This window comes from Callospermophilus lateralis, unplaced genomic scaffold (assembly GCF_048772815.1).
Source record: "Callospermophilus lateralis isolate mCalLat2 unplaced genomic scaffold, mCalLat2.hap1 Scaffold_146, whole genome shotgun sequence".
Lineage (NCBI taxonomy): Eukaryota > Metazoa > Chordata > Mammalia > Rodentia > Sciuridae > Callospermophilus > Callospermophilus lateralis.
Genome location: NW_027512598.1, coordinates 793,836 through 814,511, shown reverse-complemented (window position 1 = coordinate 814,511; position 20,676 = coordinate 793,836). Strand labels below are relative to the sequence as shown.

At 36.7% G+C, this 20,676-nt stretch overlaps 1 pseudogene; it reads left to right on the top strand.

The window, feature by feature from the left end:
* Positions 1-20,676, top strand: part of LOC143387607 (F-BAR and double SH3 domains protein 2-like) — a 124,335-nt pseudogene that overhangs the window by 43,982 nt on the left and 59,677 nt on the right.

Below are 20,676 nucleotides of genomic sequence, written 5' to 3'. Positions count from 1 at the left end.
TTATCTCCACTCCTTTATACTGTCTAAGAGTTGCCCTGTGACATAATATATGATCTATTTTTGAGAAGGATCCATGTGCTGCTGAGAAAAAAATGTAACTGCTTGATGTTGGGTGGTATATCCTATATATATCAATTAAGTCTAGGTTATTAATTGTGTTATTGAGTTCTATAGTTTCCTTATTCAACTTTTGTTTGGAAGATCTGTCTAGTGGTGAGAGAGGTGTGTTGAAGTCTCCCATGATTATTGTATGTTGGTCTATTAGACTCTTAAACTTGAGAAGAGTTTGTTTGATGAACATAGCTGCACCATTGTTTGGGGCATATATATTTATGATAGTTATGTATTGTTGGTGTATGGTTCCCTTGAGCAGTATGTAGTGTCCCTCTTTATCCCTTTTGATTAACTTTGGCTTGAAATCTATTTTATTTGATGTGAGTATGGACACTCCTGCTTGTTTCCGAAGTCCATATGAGTGATATGATTTTTCCCAACCTTTCACCTTCAGTCTATGTATGTCTTTTCCTATCAAATGTGTCTCCTGTAGGCAGCATATTGTTGGGTCTTGTTTTGTGATCCATTCTACTAGCCTGTGTCTCTTGATTGGTGAGTTTAAGCCATTAACATTTAGGGTTATTATTGAGATATGGGTTGTTCTTCCAGCCATATTTGTTTATTTATGTTACTAAACATGGTTTGTTTTCCTTTTTGATTATTTTTCCCCCCTTTACTGTCCTACCTCCCACTGTTGGTTTTCATTGTTATTTTCCATTTCCTCTTCCTGTAATGTTTTGCCGAGGATGTTTTGAAGACATGGTTTTCTAGCTGCAAATTCTTTTAACTTTTGTTTATCGTGGAAGGTTTTAATTTCATCTTCCATCCTGAAGCTTAATTTCGCTGGATACATGATTCTTGGTTGGAACCCATTTTCTTTCAGTGTTTGAAATATGTTATTCCAGGATCTTCTAGCTTTCAGAGTCTGTGTTGAAAGATCAGCTGTTATCCTGATTGGTTTACCCCTAAATGTAATCTGCTTCCTTTCTCTTGTAGCTTTTAAAATTCTCTCCTTATTCTGTATGTTGGGCATCTTCATTATAATGTGTCTAGGTGTGGATCTCTTATGGTTTTGAACATTCAGCATCCTGTATGCTTCTAGGATTTGGGATTCTGTCTCATTCTTCAAGTCTGGGAAGTTTTCTCGTATTATTTCATTGAATAGGTGGCTCATTCCTTTGGTTTGGACCTCTATACCTTCCTGTATCCCAATGACTCTTAAGTTTGGTCTCTTTATATTATCCCATATTTTTTGGATGTTCTGCTCATGGTTTCTTAACAGTTTTGCTGAGCTGTCTATGTTCTTTTCAAGTTGAAATACTTTGTCTTCATTGTCTGATGTTCTATCTTCTAAGTGTTCTACTCTGCTGGTAGTATTCTCAGTTGAGTTTTTAAGTTGGTTTATTGCTTCCTGCATTTCTAGGATTTCTGTTTGTTTGTTTTTTATTACCTCTATCTCCCTGTATAGTTGATCTTTTGCTTCTTGGATTTGTTTATGTAATACATTGTCGAAGTGGTCGAAGTGATATTTCATTGTCTGATTTTGCTGTCTAATGTCTTCCTTGAGACTCCAGATCATCTGCAGCATGTATATCCTGAATTCTTTATCTGACATTCCATCTGCTGCAGCTATTATCTCTTCTAAAGTTGAGTTGACCTGCATTGCTTGTGGTCCTTTCTTTCCTTGTCTTTTCATATTGCTCGTGTTTCTTTCTGCTTAGTGAAACTGTTGTGTTTTTGAAATTTTCCCCCTATATATTTATATTGCTCTTGCATAGTTGAAAAGTCTCCCTTGCAGGGGCGGGCGGCAGCTCTGCTCCTCCTCCAATTGGGGTGATCTGTCTACCACACTGGTGGGCCGCTGGGACTGTTCTGCCGGTCGGTCGCAGGTCTGCCTACCTTGGAGGCGCGGGCAGCGGCTCTGCTCTGCCCTTCCTCCAATTGATGTGACGTGTCTACCACGTCCGTGAACCCCTGGGCCTGTTCTGTCAGTTAGTCGCGGATCTGACTACCTTGCAGGCGCGGGCGGCGGCTCTGCTCTGCCCCTTCTCCAATTGGGTTGTCGTGACTACCACGCCGGCAGGTCGCTGGGCCTGTTCTGGGCGCGGGCTGCGGCTCTGCTCTGCCCCTCCCCCAAGTGGTGTGACGTGTCTGCCACGCCGGTAGGCCACTGGGCCTGTTCCGCCAGTCTGTCACAGGCCTGCCTATCATGCAGGCTCGGGTGGAGGATCTGCTCTGCCCGTACTCCAATTGGGGTGTCTTGACTACTACACCGGCAGGTCGCTGGACCTGTTCTGGGCGCGGGTGGCGGCTCTGCTCTGTCCCTGCTCCAATTGGGTTGACGTGACTACGACGCTGTCGGGCCGCTGGGCCTGCTCCGACCGCGGGAGAAGGCTCTGCTCTGCCCCTACTCCAATTGGGATGACGGGTGACGTGTCTACCACACCAGCAGGCCGCTGGGCCTGATCCGCCGGTCGGACGCGGGTCTGCCTACCTTGCGGACTCGGGAGACAGCTCTGCTCTGCCCCTCCTCCAATTTGTGTGACGTGTCTACCACACCAGTAGACCGCTGGGCCTGTTCCGCCGGTCGCAAGTCTGTCTACCTTGCAGGCTCGGGCGGCGGCTCTGCTCTGCCCCTACTCCAAATGGAGTGATGTGACTGCCACACTGGCGGGCCACTGGGCCTGATCCGGGCTACAACTATTTTTAAAAAATAATAATAATCAAGGAAATGAAAATTAAAATCATCATGAGATTCCATTTAACCTGTCAAAAATAAATGTAGACAAGAATGAATCTTAGCAAGACTATGTATTAACAGAAACATGCTGCAATTTGGAAGACCCAATTTGAAGATATTTGGGCACAAGGGAGTCTTGTGGTGATGGTTCAGTTTAGCATCTGGACTATGGTTTGTGGTTATATGAAGCTACACATGTGCATAGAGCCATATAAATGAACATACCCAAAGGAGTAAGTGTATAATTGGTGGAATCTAATAACCTTTATGGTGTATACCAATGTCAATTTTCTAGCTTTTTATTGTGTGATAGCTATGCAGGATGCTGACATTAAGAAGTACACAGGAGGGCTGGGGATGTGGCTCAAGTGGTAATTCGCTCGCCTGGCATGCTCGGGGCGCTGGGTTCGATCCTCAGCACCACATAAAATAAAATAAAGATGTTGTGTCCACTGAAAACTGAAAAATAAATAAAAAAAGAGAGAAAGAGAAAGATCTTAAGAAGTGCACAGGACTCCTTTGCAACTTTTTTCCATTTCCTTGACTAGAAATCTGAAATCTTAAGTGTCAGCAAGCTGTACTTCCTCCAAAAGCTTTAAGGGAAAAACAATTCCTTACCTCATTGGGTGTCTGTGGCCACCTCACTCCTCTCACTGCCTCAGTGGTCACATTGCCTTCTCCTTTTGTCTGTGTAATTTTCTTAATATCTTTTGTTTTTTGAGAGAGAGAGAATTTTTTAATATTTATTTTTTAGTTTTCAATGGACACAGCATCTTTATTTTATTTTTATATGGTGCTGAGGATCAAACCCAGCACCCCGCGCATGCCAGGCGAGCGTGCTACCGCTTGAGCCACATCCCCAGCCCTCTTAATGTCTTATCATTGGATTTAGGGCCCACCTAGGTAATCCAGCATGTTTTTATCTCAGAATCCTTAATTACATCTGCCAAAACACTTTTTCAAAAGGAGGTAACATCCACAGATTTCAGGGATTAAGACATGGGCATATCTTTTGGGAAGTTACCTTCAGCCCACTATAAATGTTAATATCATAAAAAGAGGCAAGTCAGGGCAAACCTTCTCATGAAAGTAAAGCCTACCTTGCCAAAACAAACAGAAACAAAGCAGATCCAAAAAAACACAAACCTGAATCTAATTAAGCCTCTAGATTCAAAAGCCAATTTAAGGAAAAACAGGAAGTAAAACATTCCCAGAATGCAGGCAACAAAATTCAGACTCAGAAACTCAACAAAAAAAACCTGGGTTTCTTCAACAATTGAATTGATTGCAAGAGAGGAAAAAGGAGGAAGAAAGATATTTACAGTGTATGTAAAGAATATCATCTTAAGCAACATCAGCTTTCCCTCACCAGATTCTCCCCACCACTCCTCACCCCATCTCACCTCTTCAGTCAGGATTCAGTATCATCTTCTTTGCTCTCCCTGTATCCTCTATGTGCTTCCATAGTGTGCTTTAGCTGTGTAACCTATTTAGTTCTCCCAGCTTCCACATTATAAGCAACATCCAGTTGCACTCTGGGGACTGACTTTATTTGGATCCTAATTCGAAAAACTTTTAAAGAATAGGGAAATTTGAACACTAATTGATATGTTAGTCTTGTAAATTTTAAACTGAATGTGTTTTCTTAAGACCCCTATTCTTTTAGATAGGATATTGAAATGTTTATAGATGAGATTGAAGTAAGTCTGGGACTTACTTCAATATAATTAGTGACAGAAGAAGTAGATGAATTTATAGATGAAACAAGATTGTCCATGAGGGGATGTTTTTGAAAACTGGGCCATGAGCACATGGAGATACATATTACTATTATCTCTACTTTTATGTGTGTTTTGAAATTATCTATAACAAAAAGTTTAAAGTCTGTAAGAATTGACCTGTCCAGTCTGCCTTGCCCCACCCATCATAGTGCTTGAGGATTTGTTTGGCTAGTGATCCTCCCAGCTTTTCTTCATGGTAATGAGTGAGGCTTTGAGGGCTGGATCATTAGCTTTCAGTTATTCTAGCTTAAAATTAGAACCCAAGAAAAGAACAAAATACATTTCCCTTTGAGAATACGTTTTTTCAGTGAGTATTCCTTGACCAGAACCTCCCCATCATCCTCACCCCATCTCACCTCTTCCATCTGAATTCAGTATCACCCCTTTTGCTCTCCCTGTACCTTCTGCGTACTTCCACAGTGTATTTGAACTGTGTAATCTATTTGGTTCTTCCAGTTTCCACATTCTAAATTACTGGAAGATACTAACCCTATTTGCTGTTTTGTTCATCTGTGGATTCCCTTGTCACTCCTATACTTAACGTTGGACCTGGTAAGCTCTATAAATGGATGATTGAATGGGGGGGAGGCAAGCAGTGGAAAACTGGGATTGCACTTGTAAATAAAATATAAAACACTACATTATCCTCTCAAGTAGTCCATCCTTTTCCCAGATTTCCAAGGTAAAACTACAGAACTTTTTTGAACTTTTTTTCTTCTGCCCATCCTCAGGCAGAGCTGCTAATGAGGTGTAATGCATTGCACATGAAAGATGAGTAATCAGTGCAGAAAAATGCAATTTGGGTTTCTGCATAATCAAATGTTGCTTATTTCCATTTTTTCCCAGAGCATATAATTCATTTTCAGAGACCATCTTTCTATGCTGTTTATTTTGCTGTTCTATGTATATTCCTTTTCAGTCTGTCTTCTGAATTATTTGTTTTAATTAGTTATACATGACTGTAGAATACATTTTGATATACATAAATGGAGTATAACTTTTCATTCATCTGGTTGTACATGATGTTATGATTACAGATGATGTAATCATATATGCACATAGGGTAATAATGTCCAATTCATTCTAATGTCATTCCTATACCCATGCCCCCTGCCCTCCTTTCACTGCCCTCTTTCTAGTTCAAAATACCTCTATTCTTCCCCCTCCCCCATTGTGAATTATTATCCATATATCAGAGAAAACATTTGGCGTTTGGTTCTTTGGGATTGGCTTATTTCACTTAGCATGATGTTCTCCAGTTTCATCCATTTACTGGCAAATACCACAATTTTTTTATTCTTTAAGGCTTGGTAATATTCCATTAGGTATATATACCAGTTTCTTTATCCATTCATCTGTTGAAGGGCATCTAGGTTGATTCCATAATTTAGCTGTTTTGAATTGAGCTTCTATAAACATTGATGTGGCTGTATCACTGTAATATGCTGATTTTAAGTCATTTGGGTATAAACCTAGGAGTCGGATAACTGGGTCAAATGGTTGTTCCACTCTCCACACTGCTTTCCATAGTGGTTGCACCAATTTACAGCCCCACCAACAATGTATGAAGTATACCTTTTTTCCCACATCCTCACCAACATTTATTGTTGCTTATATTCTTGATGATTGCCATTCTGATTACTCCAGTAAGATGGAATCTCAGTGTAGTTTTGCATTTCTCTTGATTACTAGAGATGTTGAACATTTTTTCATATATTTGTTGATTGACTGTGTTTCTTTTTCTGTGAATTGTCTGCCCATTTATTGATTGTGGTGTGTGTGTGTGTGTGTGTGTGTGTGTGTGTGTGTGTTAAGTTTTTTGAGTTCTTTATATATCCTGGAGATTAATGTTCTATCTGAGGAGGTGTGTTTGATAGATCTTTTTTCCATTCTGTAAGCTCTCTCTTCACATGCTTGAATGCGAAGAAACTTTTTAGTTTGATTCCATCCCATTTATTGATTCTTGATTTTACTTCTTGTTCTTTAGGAGTCTTGTTAAGGAAGTCAGGTCCTAAGCAGATGTGACAGATATTTGGGCCTACTTTTTCTTCTATTAGGCACAGGGTTTCTGAGTGTATTTTAAGATCATGATTAGAATGCAACCTACTGGGAAAAAGTACAAGAAATTTTCTGGCAATATCATTTTGTGCTATAGATAGGATTATCTTGCAGTTTCCTAGTGAATGGCAGTTTGTAAAACAGACTTCTAAGAGCCCATCAAACTTCAGAGTTTGGAGAAACTAAGAAACCAATGCTCCCTTCCCTGTTCAAACACATACACACCCATTACACAGGATAGCTTTTCATGACATTTTGCTCTCTTAAAATAGTGCATATTGTTTAGTCTTTAAATCTGGACTAGTTGCTAAACTAGTACTTTCAAATTTAAACTCTTGAGAAAATAGGACATAGAAGTAATAACTCTTATCTTAAAAAAAAGGCATAACATTATCATTTCCTTTTGATCACATAGTGTTGGATGATTTCTCATTTGTATAGAAACCAGCTGAGTAAATCTTAGACTTTAGAATGTAATTACTGGACATTTTAACCTTATTCAAGACTTAAAGATATCTTATTTTCTCTCTAGGTGGTACGGGACTATAATCTTCAGCTGTTTTTACAAGAGAATGCTGTATTTCACAAACCTCAACCCTTCCAGTTCCAGCCCTCTGACAGTGATACTGTAAGGGGAATTCAGATTCTCTTATCATTTTTTTTAAATTATATTTGTGCTTACATAGTTATCATCCTTGGAATAGACAGGGAGAGCTGAGTGTATCTCATTAATTTTGTAACAACACTATGAAGATGTAGAGAAACCATGACATTTCTTCTGTCTACCATGTAAGGAACACACCCAGTGTCTTTATACTAACAACTTCCTACTGAATAAGATGAAGTTATGAAACAAAAGTAATGAAAATCTGAAAACTGAGGGAAGAAGAAAAATTATTCAACAGATTTATTAATATGTACATAATGCTTTCTGTACATGAAATTCTTTTATGTTATACCTCTCAAAGAACCCAGTGGTTAAATTTTAACCAGAGTAGAATGAATAATGTAATAATATATATGGACATAGAGATATTTTAATTGGCTTTAGAAAGCAATTATAGGCCTTTGATAATTCATTTAAGATTTTAGAATGTTAACATAAACCTCAAATTGGCAACTTTTAGAGAACTTACATTAATTATACATTTTTCTTAAGTTTAAGGGAAATGTTTGCCATTATTTGAATTTTTAAAATGATGAACAAAAATATGAATTTTTTGACACAAAATAATGAAATTTAGCTTCTACAAAATGAGAAGTAATATTGGCATTCTAATACATTCTCTAAAAGTAGGCAAACCAAGAGGGAAGTCAAATTATATTCAAAAACTCTTTTAGTAAATTTAGAATCTGAAAGGAGTATATGATATATTTTCAGAGTTTAATGATATCACTTTAATAGAAATGTATTTGTTGGTGACATCCTCATTATTTTTCTTATATTTTGAATAGCCCTGTTAATAGCTATATAAGGAAATACAGGACTGGGGATTGTAGCTCAGTGGTAGAGCACTTGCCTGGCATGTATAAGAGCCTGGATTCAGTCCCTAGTACTGCAAAAAGGATAGAATAAAATAAGAGAAATATTTAGGAAAAAAAGAAATATAGGAAATTAGTATTTGCTAATGGCTTTTGCCATTTATATTAGTGACCTTTTGAACAAATCAGATTTTTCTTAACGACTCAATGATATTGTCCTATAATTTGACTTCTTTGAAGCTTAGGATGAATGAAGTAGAGCCTTAGAAGAAACAGAGCACGGACAAGTTTATCAAACTTGACTTAAAATTTTGACTAACTAGAGAATATTTTATTTTTGCCTATTTGCCACATAAAAATCAATCATCTCACTTTCAAAGGCCAATTGTAGCCCTAAGTCCTTCTATCTTTGTTTCTAAACACTGCTAAATGTTCTTAGCTGTTGTGTTCCTAATTGCCTTATAATTCTAACTCTGTGCTGTGTTTTCTATCCTTGTGCAATCTTTACTGGGTAGAGTTTAAGAGCTGCCCAACTGGTGGATATTGAGCTCTCCCCTGTCAGTGCTTTGAGAATGACCATAGCTGAGGTATATCGGGGTATGGGTCAAGGGTGGGAGGGATGGAATGTCTGGGGTTGCATGTTAATGAAGGGTGGGACCTGGTGTGTGACTGAGTCATAATTGTCTATATACAGGGCCCCTGAATGCATCAGCAGTAGCTTTCTGATTTTCCCTTATAACCTAGGAATTTCCTTTACTTTGTATAGTAAATAGATTGAGCTTCTCATTTTTCCTTTTGTCTGAAACACCTTAGATTTCCCAACAGGAGTGTGGGAAGAACCCAAGAGCTAATCTTGGCTGTAATAAAGAAGGAACTGTATCCTAAGAAGGAAAAGAGATTTGCCCAGAGTCATGTGGGGAATGAATGACACATAGCTGTTTTGATTGCAGTTCTAATGCTCTTTCTGTTATGCTGTTGTTTCCTGAAAAAAATGTTGGAAACTTAGAAGCCATTAATTTTTTTTCATAATAGAAAACAATAAATACCTGTGGTTTTATAAAAATCCTTATAATGATTTTGAAAACGTTAACTATAAAATATTTTATGTATAATTTTTGTTGTTATAAATTAAGCATTCTTATTGCTTACAAAAAACAAATTTACAAGATTGGGGATATAGCTAAGTGGTAAAGTGCTTGCCTTGCATGTCAATTCCCAGTGCCAATAAATAAGTAAACAAACAAACAAATTCCCAAGCAAGTATTTTTACTCAGTATGGACCAGTATTTTTCCTTATGGGAATGGAGCCATTGTTTACTTGCTTCTCAGGTTTTACTTCTTGGAGCTGGTAGCACAAAGCTTGGCATGAAGTGAAGAGAATACAAGTCAGTGTGCATTAACTCATTTTTTCTGCCAGCTGAATCTTGGACATGTAGGAAGTACCACTCACCTCTATCTTCAGTGTGTTTCTGAAATTGCTCTTGTTGGTTCTGTTTTGAAACATATCTCAGTTCAACAAACACTGAACCCCTACTGTATGTTCCAGTCACTCAACTAAATGCTAAGGATAGCTATGACATGCTGAACTATAGACCTCAGGCTAGATGAGCTTTCTGTCTTTTCATAAGTTTATTGAGGCATATTTACATATCATATAATTCACCCATTTCAAGTGTGTTCAATGATTTTTAATGAATTTACCAAATTATGTTTCATCATCATAAATAAGTTCTAGAATATTTTCATGATCCTGATATGATCCTGCATGTCTATTTATTGTTAATCCACATCACCCCTCCCAGATACAGGCAACCACTCTTTCTAGTTTTATTCTTTTTAGATTTGCTTTTTCTAAATTAAATCATACAATATGTGTAGTCTCTTATGCTTTGCTGCTGTCATTTAACATAATGTTTTCGAGATTCATCCATGTTGTAGAATGCAGCAGTATGTTTTGTTCCTTTTTATTGCTGAATAGTATTCCATCATATGAGTATACCACATTTTGTTTATCTGTTTATCTATTCATCAGTTTTAACATTTAGGTTGTTTCTCACTTTTGCTCTTATGAATAGTGCTACTATGTTAATTGCTATGCCAGTCTTTGTATGAATGTGTTTTCATTTCTCTTGGGTTACTGGGTCATAGTAAATTCCTGATTAAGTGTTTAGCAAACTGCCAAACCATTTGCAAGAGTAACTGCAGAATTTCATATTTCCATCAGAATTGGGTAAGGGTTCTCATTTCTCCACATCTCCACCAATATTGATTGTTATTTGTAGTTTTTTTTTTCCCATTTAACACTCCACTATTGAGCTTCTTCCCCCCACCAGCCCTGTCTCTTTGGTTATAGCCTTGCTCGTGGTTGTGAAATATCTCATGGTAGTTTTTATTTGCATTTGCCTATGACTAATATTGTTGAATGTTTCATGAGCTGATTAGCCATTTATATATCTACTTTGGGAAATGTCTATTCAAAACTTTTTTGTTCATTTTTTTTATTGGATGGTTTGGATTAGATTTTTGAAGATGAATTGAGATTTATCTTATAGAAATTGAGGAATAATATGTCAGGAAGTTAAGACAGCAATTGAAAACAAACAAACAAAAAAAAATAGGTGGCATTCATTGAACATTTATTTTATGCTAGACATTTTTCTAATTACATGTCCTATATTAAATCATATAATCCTCATGACAGCCCTATGGCTTAGGTGCTGTTTTTCATCTCCCCTAATCAGGGTCCCTCAACTAGAAATTTTATAGCTAAAACATTTGTAAGTATACGACCTGTTCCTGAGATGGCAAATAGTCTTGGGATGAAAGAGAAACTGAAAATCCCATAGGCATATGTTGCAACCAGATTTTATGTTTGGTAATTCTATATACATTGTTAGATGGAGAACTATGGAATATTTTCAAGTAGGACAAAATATGATGAGATCCATTGCAGAAGGAGGACAGTATTGTTCTTAATCAAAATTTGAATTAAGACTATGTAGTTGCTAATATTTTCTCTAAATTTTGGTAAGATACATGTAGGAAAGTCATAGGATGTTTAACGTTACTACTGTAATAAAATATAACTTATTATCATATACTGTGTTAAAACTTAAAGAGAAAAAGTTTTCAGATAATCCACTTCAAATTGCAGTGTTCTACAAAAGTTCAAAACATCCAACTAAAAACATATAGTCACAGTATTAGCATAGGAATTTATTTAAGGCTTGGAATTATTATGCCTTTTATTTCCGACTGATAGAATTCCCTTTCATGTTATCTTAATATATGATTAATCATAAGATGATTACAAGTAACAGTGACCAAAGGAAAGTGTTGTTTGATGTGACCTAGTAGCTATCTTGTGGTTAATATTGAAAGGAGCTAGCCAGGCATGGTGGCACATACCTATAATCCCAGTGGTTTGGGAGGCTGAGGCAGGAGGATCAAGAGTTCAAAGACAGCCTCAGCAACTTAGCAAGGGCCTAAGCAACTCAGGTAGACCTGTCTCTAAATAAAATACAAAAAAACCCCACCAAAACCTGGAGATATGGTTCAGTGGTTAAGCACCGCTGGGTTCAATCCTTGGTCCCCTCAGTCAACCACCCCCCAAAAAAAAATAATATTGAAAGGAGGTTTTCTTGTCTATTGTCTATATTTCCATATTGTGTTATTCATTTCTAAAGTATCCTTTCTTTATACCTCATTACCATTTATCAGATGATAGTAACAAGTCAAAAATTCTTTAAAAAAAATGAGCAGAGTACATCTTTCTTTGCAGAAATGAGTTTTTAATGCAAAATTATTCTGAGGAGGATATGGAATGTATCCTAAAACACCTCCCTAAATAACAGGTATTCTGTTTAGAATTGACAAGTACATTGATTAGAATATCAGTGTTGAAGAGTCCTTCAGCTTTCACACAGGTCATACTGGTGTTAGATATTCATAAAGGTATTATACAAGAACAAGTCCTAGGTCTTAGTATCTAAAACTAGCTGTTTATATTATATATTTTTAAATTTTTTGATTTATTCTCCTTGTATATAAAATGACTATTTTATTGGGTATGAAATTAAACTTTTGACTCAATGCCTGGCACATAGTGGTCGGTAAAGAGCTAGATGGATATTTATGTTTTTCCTTTTTGTTTTAGGTTTTGCCCCTCATTGCTTCAGGAAATATCAAAATATCAAATATAGATGATACTACAAAGATTACAAAATCTTGCAGTACTTAACTTCCTTTTTAAACTGATTACTGCAAGTCCCGTGGGACTTCTGTTCTCTTATTGTATTACCCAAAGTAAATCTTATTAACCTCTTTCTTAGCATTTTATAAGCCTGAAAGGCAATAGCTGACAGTTACTTCCCTATGACCTGCACTTTTCAGCATCTCTGTCCTGCATACGTGCCCACCTTCCGTTTGCAAAACCAGTAACATAAGTCCTTCAAAGTGTTTCTCACATCCTATGAAAAAGCACAAGGTCAACCAGGGATAGGAAAAAATATGGGAAACACACGTCTATAAAACTTGGATAAGTATGATCTATAGAGGCAGCAAAACAAGGAAATGTTCTCTCAAGCTTCCTGGTGGGAATGAGAAAACCCTTTCCTCTTTTCTTTCCTTGAATTGTAATTAACAAGATCTTCAGAGATAATGGTAGCAAAAGGGCTGACATAAAATTTCTGATACATGGTATTTTCCTGTTATTCTGGCCACCATTTCAGATATTTAACTCTGCCTTCTCTAGATTAACAGTTACATTAAGTAAAAAGTCCACTTGCTTGAGGACATCTGCATATTTAAGGTTTGCTTAAGTGGAGTTTTTTTGTTTTGTTTTGTTTAGTGATGCTGAAGATTGAACCCAGGGCTTTTAAATGTAAGGCAAGCACTCTACCAACTGAGCTATATCCCTAAACCTTAAGTGGAGCTTTTTATGCATTTATTAAAATTAAATATTTAACAAAAATTTCCCTTGTCTATAAAGGACCATATCGGGCTAATGTATCCTGTAGCAAATATACCTGGAAATTCTGTTACGTAAGCCAGGTGTACTGGTGAACACCTATGATCCTTGCCAGGCTAAGGAGGCAGGAGGTTCGCAAGTTGAAGGCCAGCCTGGGCAACTTAAAGAGACCCTGTCTCAAAATAAAATTTTAAAAAAGGGTTTGAAGTATAGCTCAGAAATAGAATGCTCCTGGGTTCAATTCCCAGTACCAAAAGGGGAAAAAAAAATCTCAAGTTATGGGTAGCTCTTTCCACTGGTGGTAATTTTGTATTTATATAGCAATGTCTCATAAACAGGAAAGATGATGATAGAGATTCTGTGGAAAATCTTCCCATTCAGGAAATAGGTGCCAGGTATATGTGGCAGGTGGCATCCAAAACTGAAAAGCTGCAGCTAAAGACATGAGCGCTACTTTGTAGAATCAGCAGTGTTGACAGGTAAGCATTCAGTAGGGGTTGTTCTCATTTCTTCAGCCTTCGAGAAAGGGTTTATTTGATTCTCATAGAAAGCCTACCATCTATGTGATAGGCCCTCTGCTGGATTAGTCACCTTTCTCCTGGATTAGTTCCTTCTCTAAGCATCCAGAGAGCTTTCAATAGATGCCTTGGTGATGTATTGACGTACAGGGTTTGGGGATTTTGTGTGTGCGTCTCTGTGTGTGTATTGGTTTATATTGAGTATTGAACCCTAAGGCACTTCGCCATTGAACTATACCCTCAGCTCTCCTTTTTTATTTTTAATTTTGAGATAGGGTCTCACTAAGTTGCTTGAACTTATAATCCTCCTGCCTCAGCCTCTCGAGTCACTGAGATTTCAGGGATATACTTTTTGCTTAGATTTGCCCTTGCTATTCTAGCTGTTCTGACCTAAGAGAATGGTACTCCTTTATCAGAGTTCTCATCAGCCTTAATGGAATTGTACTGTACATCCTTTTAACCAGTTGTCCAGTCTTCCAGAATTGCCTCAAGACTCAGACCACAACATTAATTCTCTAGTTTATTCACCTGAAAGACTAGGCACACAATCCAATTATGCAGTTGAACTGCCACTTTTCTCTGCAGTGAAGGTGCTACTGTCCCAGCTTGATCAGAATATGCTTAAGACATGTCTTTGACAGTACACTGCTCCACCTCCTCTCCAAGGTGTGTGTAAGGTTTCAAATATGTGACTTTAGGTTTTACAGACTCTTACCAAAAAAGGCTTTGGGCCAAATCTGTTTCAAAATTCAGAAATTTTCAGAAGCAATCCCTGTACCATCATTACACACTGAATAGGACATGAGGAAGCACCTGATGATCAAACAACACAGTATTTTTTGCAGTAAAACATTTCAATATTCATACCAAGTTAAATGAATAAAAGCCTATAAATAACATTTCCTTAGTTCAAGACTAACTCACTTTGCTTCAAATGAGTTCTAAACTTAAAAAAAAAAAGATCTTTGTGATTTTCAGAGCATTTTGAATTCCAGAATTATAGATTCTGAACCTATTATTGCATTCCAAGCACAAACCTACAGAGATCCAGGTCTTTTTACTTTTTTTCCCCTTTTTCTTGAGATGGGCATTTCACTCTGTTCCCTATGTTGCCCTGGCTGGTCCAGGACTCATAGAGTTATGCTGTCCTCCTGCCCCAACTTCCTGAGTAGCAGGGACTACAGGAGTGTACCAGCATTCCTGACAAAAGGGACCTCTTGAGAATAAATAAAAATTAACTTAAATAAAAATTAACTTAATTGAATATATTAGAAAACATCAAAAAGAATTAGTGGATTGGGCTGTAATGCCAGCAATTCAGGAAGCTGAAACAGGAAGATTGAAAGTTCAAGTTCAGCTTCAACAACATAATAAGACTGTCTCAAAATAAAAATAAAAAGGACTGGGGATGTATCTCAGTGGTAGCATCCCTGGGTTCAATCCCTAGTACTAAAAACAAAAACAAAAAAAAAATTTAAAAAAAGAATAAGACGGATTGATAATAACTTGATAATATCCACCAATGAACTGAAAAATACAATTAGTACACACACTTTGAGTGAAGGTTAATGAGGGCTGGGGATGTAACTCAGTGGTAAAGTACTTGCCTTAAATGAGGATTAATGAGATTGTTCCTGGTACAACAACCCTAATTTTATCTTTTTTTGAAATTTGGTTGGAAAAATAGTATTTTACTGTGCTAGTGGTTTTCATTCGTCACTTTTTCTCTTTCAAATGAACACATTTTGGGTACAGATTTGAAAAGTAAGGACTCTGTTTCCTCTGTGAAATCAGCATTCTCTCCCAGCTCACTTTGTCATCCTATACAGGTACTCAGATATCTGTCTGAACCTTCTGTGCCCTTATAGTAACTTTAAAATGAATTTAAATTAAGCTGGTACAATGGCAAATGCCTGTAATCCCACCTACTCAGGAGATTGAGGCAGGAGAACCACAAGTTCAAGGCAAATTTAACAAGACCTTGTCTCAAAAAATAAAAAGAAATAAGGATATAGCTCAATGGTAGAACAACCCTGGGTTCAGTCCCAAATAAAAGGAATGGAGGGAGAGGATGGGAATGAATCTTGAGAGGTGTCTGAGGACAAAATAGTTGAGATGTGTTAAAATTGATTTATCATAAGTACTAGAATGTTAATTTCCTTTATTTAGTTCTTTAAAATTATTTAATTTATAATTTTTAAAGATCTTAATATTTTATTCTAAATGGACTGGAAATTTTTAAAAACTTAACATTGCTAGTTTTTAAAGCCTTCTCAAACTTATTTGAACCAGTTCGGGTTTTTTTGTTTTGTTTTGTTTTCCTCAAGGAAAATTAAATCAGTTAAATGTCTTATCTCTAATTAAAAACCTTTCCAAAGTTTCATTCAAAGGAAACTTATATTTTAGCAGCGTCTTTTTAATATTATTGTCTCTGTGTTATTAATATTAGTATTAACCAAATAGTACAATTAGTGACACAGTATAAGCATATATGGACAGCATGGAATCTGAGCCAGCAGGGTCTCAATACAGGCTCTAGACCCACTGCTTAGTGGTTGAGTGGCTTTAGGGAAAAAACAACCCTTTCTTCTCTTCCTTCTTTCCCCTCTCCTCTTCCCCCCTCCCCACTCACTGTTTTGAGACAGGGTCTTACTAAATTGCCCACACTGGCCTCTAACTTGTGATCCTCCTACCTTAGCTTCCCAAGTAGCTGGGATTACAGACATGTACCATCATGCCCAACTGATACATAACCTTTTCTGAGCTTAGATTTCTATACTGATAAGTTGAAAATAATAATTTCTGTGTATTAGGATTGTTTTGAGAACTAAATGAAATTATGTAGGGGCTGGGGATGTGGCTCAAGTGGTAGCGCGCTCGTCTGGCATGCGTGCGGCCCGGGTTCGATCCTCAGCACCACATACCAACAAAGATGTTGTGTCGCCGATAACTAAAAAATAAATAAATAAATATTTTTTTTAAAAAAGAAATTATGTAAAGTGTCACAGAGATTAAAGAATCAGTAAATGGTAACCTTGTTTTCAAAGTTATCATAACTTTATAGTGTTCTGATTATAAAACATGAAAAGAAAGTTTTTACCCAAAGTATACAAGAGTCAAAACATCATATTGTTTCCCTCATTGCTAGATTTTAAGGTTTTCTTTCTACTGCAATATGAACTTCCACTTTAACTTAAAGTAGGAATAAACATGCATACATTCTCTTTTTAAAATATCATATCATATGCCATGAAGTTTAAAATGAAAAAACAATGTTTCCACCCAAATTCTCAACATTCAAAGTAATCATTGGTAAAATTATATAGATATGGATACACAAGTTCATATAAATAGATTCATACTAACCAAACTTGAATTTAATCTCTAGCACTCATTAAATTCCAAATAAATTTATATTTCAGGAATATTATTAAATTTTTATTGGGACCCTTTTGCTCTTTGATTAGGCTAAACTCCCAGAAAATGCTAGGAAGATATCTGGAGCTCAGAGCAATAGCATTATTTTTTTTATTATTTTTTATTTTTTGGTACTAGGAATTGAACTCAGGGGCACTTAACCACTGAGCCATATCCCCAGACCTTTTTTGTATTTTATTTAGAGACAGTGTCTCACTGAGTTGTTTAGGGCCTTGCTAAATTGCTGAGGCTGGCTTTGAACTCGCTATCCTACTGTCTCAGCCTCCCAAGCTGCTGGGATTATAGGCTGCACCACTGCACCCTCCTACAGTAGCATTATGAACATAATTTTTTTATTACATGCTTTTTGAGACTGTTATCCAGAGAACATTATTCTCTCTGGCCAAAAATGATCCTACTTATTCTAAAATTTATTGCTGGGTTGCTGACAACCTGAGATTCCATCTCCGGACATGTTGATTTATAAGTAAGGAAACGAAGGCCTGGAGAGGCGGGGTTAAGTTAGCCAGGGTGACAAATAAATGTATTTTAGATTTCAATGACTGCTTCTTAAAATATCTAATAAGTTTCATAAAGTAAGAGTTTGCAGAAGTCACTAAATTTGGAGATTCAGATTTATTCCTTCTTTATTCATGTTTAAATGGATTTTAGAATGCAAATTTAAACATACAGCAGATTATATTAGATGACCTTTAATTGGATGAGTGGAGAAAAGATGTCAATTCTAAAGTCAGCTCTGAGAACCTGTGCTAAAATTCATGGCACTCAATAAATTAGTTCTCTTTCTCCCCTCTTCATTCTGTTCTTACCCACATAGAATAATTTTGTCTCTCATCAGTCAGAAACTCATTCTAATAAAGTAAGTTTGTTCTTTTGTCTCTAAAGGCACAGTCCTAATAATCTAGTACCCTGGCCCTCACTTTGGAATCAGGGCATTCAGTTATATTCGCATAACTAGCATTTACTAAGGACATTCCTGTGTTTGTGTTAGGTCCCAAACTAGGTGAAACACTGCTCAGGCCCTCAGATTGCCCAAGAGCAAACTGAAGCCAGTGCAGCACTGGCATGGCTTGATGTTGGCCTGATAGTGGAGACTCAGTGACTTCTAACAAACTAAAATCAATTAATATAATGGGTATAGTCAAAGTAAAAGAGCCCCTTAGTCATTTGGAGAAGTCAGGGAAGATTTCCTAAAAAGGTAGCACTTGAAATGAGACTAGGAGTTTGTTTATGAACAACACAATAAATAAATAAATAGGAAAACTATTCCAGCCAAAGGAAATAGAACTCAAAAGCACAGGCTTGTATTTAGATTGACATTTATTTTGCAGCAAAAGAACAACGTGCTTCTGAAACGTTTTTACTAATATCTCATGATTTCTAAAATTATTCTATTTCTGAACATCTCAAGAATCAAATTTAGTTGACCCTCCTTTACGTTAATAGAATTTGTAAACTGACACCTAACCTTTTATAGCATCCCTCTTCAAGTTCTAATTTGTTTGTGTGTGTATGTGCATGTGCTACTGTTATTCTGAGATTATATGTATGCTTCTTTACAAATAAGCAAATTGAGTAAGTGAGCTTTTCCAGAGCTAGGCTATAGTGCTATCTGTTATTTAATTATTTAATTCTCATATTCTGCTTCAAAAAGATACCAATGTTCTTTAAATTAAGTGCTTCATGTCTCTTATATGTTACTATTCTTTTATATATTTCAAATACATTTTTAAAAGAATAAAGGGAAAATATTTTAAAAATGAACTAAAAATTAAATTAGTCATCATTTAAAAAGAAGCAGTCACCTGCAGCTCCTTCACTATAATCAACCACTGTAAATATGACCACTCTAAAAGATAGTGATAGGGCTGAGGTTATAGCTCAGTGGTAGAGTGCTTGCTTCTCACTTGTGAGGCACTGGGTTTGATCCTCAGCACCACATAAAAATAAATAAAGATATTATGTCCATCTTTAAAAAAAATAGTGATTTACATTATAGCCTGACTGATAGGATTTGGGGGATGATTGGGGGAGTTCCGGGGATTGAACTCAGGAGCACTTGACCACTGAGCCACATCCCCAGCCCTATATCGTATTTTATTTAGAGACAGCATCTCTCTGAGTTGGTTCGTACCTCACTGTTGCTGAGGTTGGCTTTGAACTTGGAATCCTCCTTTCAAAGCCGTCTGATTCTCTGGGATTACCATGTGCCTGGATGGTAGGATTTTTGATAGTGACGATGGCTGAGAATATTGCTCTGTGTGTTGTTTAGCACCCTGGACTGTGTTTGCTTTGTATAATATTTTTATTTTATTAAGATATACGTTATAAAGAGCTTTCACATGTCTTCTGGACCTGACTTCAGAATTTATGAAAAGATTAAATTGCAAGTGAGTCTCTAAAATTCTTTCCATTTCATTATATCTCTTTTTATTCTAAAAATCCTCTTTGGACAATACATATTTAGGAACTTATTTTCTTAGCTAGACACAGTGAAACATGCCTGTAATCCCAGTGGCTCGGGAGGCTTGGGGCAGGAGGACTGTGAATTGAAAGCCAGCCTCAGTAATTTAGCAAGGCCCTAAGCAACTAAGTGAGCCCCTGTCTCAAAATAAAAAGGACTGGGGATGTGGCTTAGTGGTTAAATACCCCTGTGTTCAATACTCAGTATCAAAAAATAATTTTTTTTCTTGCCAGGAACAGTAACACACACCTTTAATCCCAGCTACTCAGAAGGCTGAGGCTGACCTCAAACTTGGGATCCTCCTGCCTCAGCTTCCACAGTTGCTGGGATTATAGGTGTGTGCCACTATACTCAGTATGTCTTGTTTTTTAAGTGCTAAATGAAGGCCCTTTGGTCTAACTACTGAGTATAATAGTTGCAATCAGAATAACAATATTTTTCTCTCTGTTCTCTCTTGTGTTGTAGAGTCGACAATTAGAATCAGAAACTGGGACCACAGAGGAGCACAGTCTAAATAAAGAGGCTAGGAAATGGGCCACACGTGTGGCACGTGAGCACAAAAATATTGTTCATCAACAACGGGTAAGTGTAGTAGAATCCTGGCCACATTCAGCTTAAGCCAAGTGTCAGACCCATTTAAGGAGCTAAATTTTATTAATGTGAAAAGCACCCATATATGTTTTTTTTGCTCTTTCTCAAACTCAACAATATAGTCTTATCTATTTATCTTAAAAATTCTGTAAACCTTGTAGCAGCAACACATTAATTCACCTGTTTGCCATAAAATTGCCTAAGAAAGACTAGTGATGGTGTATTACAGTTTGTTGGCCGGGGGAAGAGGCATACATATGATAAATTAAAGTAGACTTTCATCTCTCAAGACAAGTTTTTTTGAAGACACAGTTGTAAATTCCATGAAAATATATTTTCAAGACTAAACTCCAAGTGCAAAGAAATTATTTTAAATATGGTATTTTTTTTAGTTTGATTTTTAGTATCTAGATCCTCTTTCTTTGACTTCACGTCCAACTTCTTAAAAGAATTGTCCACACTTACACATCCTGACCTCCCTCCTACTTTTCAGCTCATTGTGTTTAAGCTTTGCCTTGCTTTCCTTCTGATCATTCCTTTCCTTCTAAATTTATCATAATCACCAGTGATGTCTGTTGCAA